This window comes from Xyrauchen texanus, chromosome 24 (genome assembly GCF_025860055.1).
Source record: "Xyrauchen texanus isolate HMW12.3.18 chromosome 24, RBS_HiC_50CHRs, whole genome shotgun sequence".
Taxonomy (NCBI): Eukaryota; Metazoa; Chordata; class Actinopteri; order Cypriniformes; family Catostomidae; genus Xyrauchen; species Xyrauchen texanus.
Genome location: NC_068299.1, coordinates 26088850 through 26098576, shown reverse-complemented (window position 1 = coordinate 26098576; position 9727 = coordinate 26088850).

The window sequence follows — 9727 nt, the reverse complement described above, 5'->3', positions numbered from 1 at the left end:
ATGGAGATTCCTCATAATAATAGCCACTCCAATATGTGTGTGTGTGTGTGTGTGTGTGTGTGTGTGTGTGTGTGTGTGTGTGTGTGTGTGTGTGTGTGTGTGTGTGTGTATGTGCACGTGTGCGTGTGTGCGTGTGTGTGTGTGTGTGTGTGTGTGTGTGTGTGTGTGTGTGTGTGTGTGTGCCTGCGTGTGTATGTGTGTGTAAACGAAAGAAAGTCATTGTACATGCACACAGCTTGATCTGAGCTCCTGTAATCAAAAGCGTAATCTTCAGATTTTCAATATTAGATCCACAGAAGATTAAAAAAGGAATTCCAACTAGCAACCTAAAATACCCACACAAACACAAGGTTACAGTGGCGGTTTAGGTGGTAAGGTGTTACATATTATTGCAGGTGTGTGTGTGTGTGTGTGTGTGTGTGTGTGTGTGTGTGTGTGTGTGTGTGTGTGTGTGTGTGTGTGTGTGTGTGTGTGTGTGTGTGTGTGTGAGCGTGTATTTATCACTTTGTGGGGACCAAATGTCCCCATAAGGATAGTAAAACCCGAAATTTTTGACCTTGTGGGGACATTTTGTCGGTCCCCATGAGGAAAACAGCTTATAAATCATACTAAATTATGTTTTTTGAAAATGTAAAAATGCAGAAAGTTTTCTGTGAGGGTTAGGTTTAGGGGTAGGGTTAGGTTTAGGGGATAGAATATAAAGTTTGTACAGTATAAAAACCATTATGTCTATGGAAAGTCCCCATAAAACATGGAAACACAACATGTGTGTGTGTGTGTGTGTGTGTGTGTGTGTGTGTGTGTGTGTGTGTGTGTGTGTGTGTGTGTGTGTGTGTGTGTGTGTGTGTGTGTGTGTGTGTGTGTGAAACAGTTGCAGAAGTTATATTCCTGTTTTATCTTGGCAAGTAAAGACTGTTACACTGCCTTGTGTGTCCTTTGACAATGCCATGGCTTAGTTTGTCAAGTTGAGATCCTCATTTCAGCATTACTCTGCACAATGTGTATGTATATGTGTAATGCATGTTTAATTAGTGTCTGTGAAAAACAAAATGCCACTTTGATTCACAGATACAGTGAGGTCCAAAAGACTGAGATCACACTGAAATTCAGTGTTTTTTTTTTTGTTTGTTTTTTTCCCCAAATATTTAAATATGGTTAAATGTAGGAAGATTCATAATTTTGAAAACAAAGAAAGCTAATGATTTAAAAGCAATATGTAGGATTCTGCACTATTTCTAAGTCACTTATCAAATGTGAGCAAACTTTTTTTTTTTTGCTTCCATTGAATTGCACAAGATATCCATTCAAGCATGGATATGAATTTTACATTACAATTTTACATTAACAGAAAAAAACTTTTTTTAATATTATATCATATATTATATTATAATTATTTATTATTGTTTTAGTATAATATATACTATTATAGGATAGATAATAAAAATAAAAAAATAGAAGCAAGTGTTCTCAGAATAATTAATTCACTCGTTGAGCAAATAAATAAATAAAGGATGAAAAACCAGTAAATGGATAGATAGATGAGAATAATAAAAAAAATAAAAAATTTAAGAATTGGGCAACAAGAAGTGGAGACACAGTGCATTTATTTGGCCAAACAGATTTGGGGGAGTATAATGGATTTAATTTGTCAGTGATCTGATTTCAGAGATTCATTATGTGTACTAATGTGAAAATGTGTATGTGTGTTTGTGTTTGTGTTTGTGTGAGCGGGATTTCAAATCTAATTTGAGGCCATCTGGTCTCCAGTAGCTGATATCCTGCTACACTGCCCCACAGGATTACCATGAGGTTGTTAGTAAATGTACTATCACTCTGATCTCTTCACGTGCTCCCTGCACAAAGACATTAATCAATCATTCGTACAGATAACCCTAACCTTAACCCTTAAAAAGGGCTGATTTTATGATCACTTGTTCAGACTTTCATATTGGTTATACAGAAATAAAACATCAGTTAAACAAACAACATGACACTCTTGGCTTTGCATTCAGTTAAGCAATTGTCCTAAAATAAAATGAGCCCTAATCTTTCACAACTCCAGTTTAATCTTATAATCCAGATTTATCCTTTTAAAGAGATCGTTCACCCCAAAAGTGATGTTGTAATTTACTCACTCTCATGTTGTTCCAAACCTATATGACTTTATTTTTTCAGTGAAACACAAAAGGAGATGTTCAGCAGAATGTTAGGGACATTTCCTTTTATGTTTCACAGAAGAAAGTAAGTCAGAGAGAGAGAAACAGAGAGAGAGGGAGAGAGAGAGATAGAGAGAGAGAGAGAAATAGGAGGCAAGAAGGGAATGTGACAAAGAGCATGGTGAAATGGATTTACCTCTCTTGTTGCCATGGTGACAGTGGTAGTGGATGAATGGTTTTCAGTACAGCTGGGTAGTTGCAAGGAACAGACGAATAGGCAGAGAGATGAAGAGAAGGAGGACAGCACAGGCAGGGGTTTAAAGAGATGGAACAACATTTTCTTGATTCTGTAAATGTTTGTGTTGCTGCCCTCCACCCACAGTGGGACAGAGAGCTGTACCATGAGAGAGTGTATAGAATGTGATGCAGATCAGTGTTTGAAAGCAACCCACAAACACTGCTTGCATGAACAAAACCATCAATATAATGCTGATCACATAAACAGTATGAAGTCCTGCATGCTAATACACAGACATTCTCTTGATAGAAAATAAATCATACATTTAGTGCCTGCCCAGAAAATTCAGTCATAATTTACTCACCCTCATGTAGTTTAAAGGGATCATGACATGAGGAATCTTTTCACATGTAAGAGGTCACTGTACTATAAAAACATACTGTAAGTTTCAGAACTCAAAGCTTCCTCCTCACTGCAAAAAGAGCATTTGTTGAAACCAAGCTGCCAAAACGACTCATGCTCTACTTCCTCCAAATTGTGATGTCACACTGATGTATTCATTTTTATCTGACCACCTCCACAAAAACACATCAACAGGCTTTTTCGAGATGAGCAAAATCTGCATAGCACCAATCATCGGTGATCACCGCAAGGTTAGAAATGTGTCCAGGTGTGGTCCGACTTGCTCTGATGTCATGCTGACGTATGCCAGAAAACTCTCACGACAGTGCAGTTGCTCTCCCCAGACTGTGCAGACTAAAGGCGTGATTGGAAACGATGACTTGCTGATGACAAAGCTTAATTCTTATTGGCTTAAACAACCGCAATGTTTCGTTCTCTTCTAAAATGTTTGAATTTTGTATCTCTAATATTGTGTTTTATATATTTAAATTATATGTGTATATTCCCAACACTTTGATTGTGTGATCTTTGTATGGGATATGTGATTGATTTTATATTTCTGAAATATCTAAAATATGTGTGTTTATTAAACTAAAATTGGATGGAAAGACACGCCTTATTGGCAAAATTAAATAACAGGTATTCTGAGTGTCTTTTGACAGCATGTATTTCACCATGTATTTCACTCCTCCCTTGACTGCAGCCGTCAAGTCTCGTCTACTTAGGTGAGGCATTTGGCATCTCAAACATGCCTAATGCCTACTTTACCTTATCACCAAGGACAGATGAAGAACTGAGAGGCCCGGGGCCTGGGTACTATGTGAGTACTGACGCTGACTACCACCCCTGGAGTCGCAAGTTCGAATCCAGGACGAGCTGAGTGACTCCAGCCAGGTGTCCTTAGTAACCAAATTGGCCTGGTTGCTAAGGAGGGTAGAGTCACATGGGTTAACCTCCTTGTGGTCAAGATTAGCGGTTCTCGCTCTTAGTGGGGCACGTGGTAAGTTGTGCGTGGACATTTGTGCAAGGACACTTCAGCATGTGGAGTCATGTGGGCAAGGAATCGAACCACCAATTTCCTAATTTCCTTGGTCATCTGGCCTGCAAATGCCATTCTCATGGCAACCCGGTGCCACGCCCCGGCAGTCCCAGCACCCCGGATGCTGACCCCCTCGCCTCCGGACCCACAACTGCTGATCCCGGCTGGCCATTTCTGACGAGTCTAGAGGACGCCTACACGGGACCTCCTCCTCAGTCACTGACCCGCCCCCTGCCGGGTGCGCGGAGCAAGGTAAGTGCTTCGAACCTTCTTTCAGCACCAAAGCCTTGGGATGCGTTTTTGCCTCCCGACGCGACACTACCTGATCCATCCCACTGTGAAGTCTCGCCAGGTACATCAAAAGCGATCATCCCCATAGTGCCCCTCGCATGGAGCTTGGACGCATGGCTTTCACTTCCCAACCCATCGCGCTAGCTGGCCAGGACCATCCGACTTGGCTACGCGATTCAGTTCGCCAGGCCACCGCCCTCTTTCGCCAGTGTCCGCTTTACCTCGGTGCACGGCAAAGACGCCAACACCCTACGTTGGGAGACTGCAACCCTTTTACTTATAGACGCGATAGAGCCTGTCTCTCCAGCCAAGATGAAGAAGGCTTTCTACAGCCCTAACTTCATTGTACCCAAGAAAGGCGGCGGCTTACGACCGGTTTGGACTTGCGAGTTTTCAACTGGGCCTTGCACAAACTCCTGCTCATGCAAAGACACATTCTAACTTGCATCTGTTATCAAGATTGGTTTGCATCGGTAGACCTGAAGGACACGTACATCCACGTCTCTATCTTGACATGACACGACCCTTCCGGACGCGCTGTCATGACAGGGCATGCTCAGCGGAGTGTAGGCTCCACCCCCAGGTGGTCCAGCTGATTTGGGAGCAGTTCGGGAAAGCACAGGTAGACCTGTTCGCTTCCCTAGAGACCTCCCACTGCCCGCTTTGGTACTCCCTATGTGGACCGCACGAAGAGCTTTTGATGTTCTGAGCAGTTCTTTGTCTGCTTTGGTGGACAGCGGAAAGGGAACGCTCCAAAAAGAGGCTTTCCCACTGCAATGTTGACACCATCGCTTTGGCCTATCACACCCAGACTGTGCCTGCCCCCTTGTTGGTTTGAGCACACTCAACGAGAAGTTTGGCATCTTCGTGGGCACTGGCCAACGGCACCTCCCTAGCAGACATTTGCAGAGCAGCAGGCTGGGCAACACCCAATACCTTTACAAGACTTTACAATCTCAGGGTTGAGTCAGTCTCATCCCGTGTTCTCTCAGGTCCGAGCACTCGGGAATGCGGAACGCCTGACCGGGTGTTCCACTTGCATATAGTGCCTTTACCCTCCACTGAGGTAATCACGTGTGCTCTTTTCACCCAGTGGAGTCCACTAAACTCACGCTCACTGGATGTTCTTCCTCCCTAGCCCTCTGGTCTGCAAATTCAGCGGAGGAATTCCCTCACAGCAGGTAGAATCTACCACTGCGCCATTTCCAAATGTGGCCTGAAAACCCATGTGACGTATTTCGCCACACTTTACCTCCCCCCAGCCTGGGCAGGTGGTGGTCTCCGCGGGGTCTTTTCCCCCTGAGCGAATAGGAGTTGGAAAAGAACACCTTCCCCGACGCTTGTGATAGCATTAAAATTGCCCCATCCACTTTTAACTCTATGCGAGAAACATAGAGAGAGAAAAGGCACGGCCCAGACACAGACAGGGTAAACTGCATTTTATCTTTGGAAGCGTTTTGTAAATCAGATGCTGTTCTCTGTAGTCCTTCAAATAAACGCACGGCACCTGGGAGATGAGGATTCCTTGAGTGCATGTGCTCGCGCTGCTGTCGTACAGCACGCATTAGGAAGAACAAATGGTATTTCACCTAAAGCTGACATTTATGTGAATTTATAATAGAAAAATAAAAATATAAAAAATAAATAAATCATTTATTTAGAGGCCCCTGGGCAACAGCCCAATTGGCCCAGTGTGGTTAATCCATCCCTGCTTAACACTTCTGTAGCCCCACCTAGAAGTGGTGAGCAAAGAGTGAGCAGGTCAGTCAAGAGCAGAGAGCAAATCAAAACAGTGGGTATTTACTGTCAAGTCTTAAAGGAGAATCAGCAGCAAAACAAAGCATTTTTGACAGAGGGTTAGAAAGAAAAAAAACTTCTAATATTATAAGTAAACCTCAACGAACATACTAAAATTATGTATACGTATATTAGGGCTGTCAATCGATTAAAATTTTTAATCGAATTAATTACATGGTGTCACGATTAATTAATCGCGATTAATCGCATGTAATCGCATATACAAATATTTGCTGAGAAAGCCCCTCATATAACAATAATTCAATATATAATGATGAAATAATTATACATAGTTATCTTTAAATATTTAAAAAAATTATATATATATACATAAATATATACAAAAAGGGGCTTTAGAATACAATGTATTGTTTACTACCATATTATTGATCAGAAGTCAATCATTGGCAATCCATTACGCAAGTGAATTTGTCAATCAGTTGGAGATTTATTTTGAGGGCTTGTTTAAGGACCTGTCAATGTACACCTGCGTCAGACATGCTTGTGTAGCATCTTGGGTGCGTCGCATCATAAACATTAAATATTTAGGTCACTGTGTCAAGTTAAATATAGTTTAATACTCAATCTTTAAACACATTTAGAGATCCCTTAGTTCGCATTTGCGCTCCTTCAAGTGATTTGAACGCAAGAACGTAACACATGTTTGTGTTGTTCTGCTACTGAAGTGTTGTTTTCTTCACTGTATAAACTGTGATATATAGCTGAAGTTTCACTTACTGCCCTCTGGAGTAAACAGGTGGTACTACAAGATTGCATTACTCAGGAATCTTCCTTATTACAGTCCGGGGCATTGCGATTAATTGCGTTTATATTTTTAACCCCTTAATTTTTTGTCAAATTAATCACACTGAATTAACGCATTAAATCGACAGCCCTAATAAATATATATTATATATATAGAGAGAGAGAGAGAGAGAGAGAGAGAGAGAGAGAGAGAGAGAGAGAGAGAAAATACCCTTCAAGGCTGTATGGCTTCTTTTGTGTGTGTGTGTATATATATATATATATATATATATATATATATATATATATATATATATATATAATACCCCTTTAAGAATGTATGGCTACTTTTGAACACAAAATGAGAAGTTGGACAGAATGTTAGCCTCAGTCACCATTATATTCCATTGCATCTTTTTTTCATACGAAGAAAGTGAATATTGCACCTGATTCTAACATTCTGTTTAACAGAAGAAAGAAATAGATACAGGTTTAGAACAACTTGGGGGTGACTGAATGATTGGGTGAACTATCTCTTTAAGAGAAACAGTATTCACAGCTGAAAGTGTGTACTGAAAGCAGTGTGGCCTTATGCTGCCAGTCCCTGTTCTGCAATCAGTCTTACTCACCAAAAGAAGGATTGTACATTGCACATTTATTGCTAGTTGGTAGGATGCAATTTCTCCTTTGGACTGAAAGAGACATAAAAACAGCAAATAAACATGGCAAAAACTACTTCTGTGTGATACATTTTACACATGTGTTGTCTTATGATCAGTGTCGGGTAAGCTACTAAAAACCTTTAGCTAGCTTAGCTACCAACTACTCAACAGAAAAATAAGTTAAGCTAAGCTAAAAGCTACACTTCAGAAAACGTAGCAAGTTACACTACAAGCTTGCTACATTTAAGCTACTTAATTTTTTTCAACCGAAGTTGTACAGAGCTCTGTCATAGACAAAGCACCTAAAATAATTCACATGACGTTTATCAAAGACATGGTACAGTATATTACAGTTTAGTGCTACCTATACAAACCCATGTGTTCAACATGTAAAATCACTATTTTTACATTTTATTTGTCATATTTATACTACTACCTATACAAACCCATGTGTTCTACATGTAAAATCACTATTTTTACATTTTATTTGTCATATTTATACTACTACCTATACAAACCCATGTGTTCAACATGTAAAATCACTATTTTTACATTTTATTTGTCATATTTATACTACTACCTATACAAACCCATGTGTTGAATATGAAAAATAATTATTTTTACATAACAAATTTTATATACTACTACCTCTACAAACCCATACCCATTTAAATTAAATTTCTTGTGCACATTTCTGTATAAAAACTCTGTGTACATACACCATTCATCTTATCATGTCATTCTGTGTCTAACTGTTGTACATCTGTATGTACTGGAAGCTTTTGATAAGAGACCAAATTCCTTTGTGTGTGTGTGTGTGTGTGTGTGTGTGTGTGTGTGTGTGTGTGTGTGTGTGTGTGTGTGTGTGTGTGTGTGTGTGTGTGTGTGTGTGTGAGTGTGTGTGTGTGTGTGTGGGGGGCAGGTTTAATTGGTTTACAAGGACATTTTTTTAGGTTACAAACTGGTAATTACAAGAGTATTATGCTATAAGTGGTTTATGAGGACATTTCTAGTGTCCCCATAATTTAAATTGCATAAAAAAACATACTAAACAATGTTTTATTGAAAATGTAAAAATGCAGCAAGTTTTTTTGAGGTTTGGGTTAGGTTTAGAGGATAGAATCTATAGTTCGTACAGTATAAAAATCATTATGTCTATGGAAAGTCCTCATAATGATAGGTAGACCAATGTGTGTGTGTGTGTGTGTGTGCGTGCGTGCGTGCGTGCGTGTGTGTGAGAGAGAGAGAGAGCACATCTGAGCAATAACAATGTTATTTCTGATGGTATCAGATGGTAATACATAAATAATATACAGTTACCATATTATTTATGTACCATTCTGTAGTTGCATGGTGCTTCAAATACTTCAAAGAATACCATGTTACTACGATGGTAAATGTATATATGATTACCTTATTCATATACAATTATATTTACATGGTGCTTCAAGGTAATTAAAACCATATAGTGAAAAGTACTTCACTATATGATTACCATATTCATACCATTGTATTAACATAGTGCCTCAAGGTAATGGTACATGTCCAATAAACATGGTAATGTCATGGAACTTTTTTAAGAGTTTTCATGTAGGATAATTTGTGTTTTGATACTCTTTTGGTTGGAAGATTTATTTACCTGCTGAAGTTGTTCACAAGATGAACACGTATTGAACTTAATAAAGACTTTATTCATCACTGGCAAACAATAGTATGTATTTGCAGATTTGATTTCCATTTATTGTAGATCCACTGCAACCAGCATTATCTTTATATCTTTATAGCCGTGCTATAATATATTCCATGAGTTTGTTGACAAGCGAGAGCACGACAAATCATTCAGCAGCGCGTGGGCAAGCTTTCTGAGTCATTCAGATTGAATCGCAAATCGATTCAGACCGCTTTCCTACTACGTATGACCAATTCATTTTAAAGAGCTGACCCAAATGAGCGATTAATTTGTTATCGGAAATCTTCCTTTCCGATTCAAAACTGTCATTATTAAGCACCGGGTACAAGGCATGATGTAGTTCAAGTCAAGTCAAGTCAAGTCAATTTTATTTGTATAGCGCCTTTCACAACACACATCGTTTCAAAGCAGCTTTACAGAATATCAGCATTAACAGACGATAAAACTGTAATGTCTATAAAGTCGATTAATCATCATTGTGTAATTCAGATAAAATACAATTTTTTAATAGTGTTTAAAAATAATTAAATTATAATTGTATTAATAACCCCAGTGAGCCAGCTGTAGGCGACTGTGGCAAGGAACACAAAACTCCAAAAGATGTAGATTAATGGAGAAAAATAACCTTGGGAGAAACCAGACTCACTGTGGGGACCAGTTCCCCTCTGGCTAACATCATGAATGTAATGTAAATATTAATTATGTATA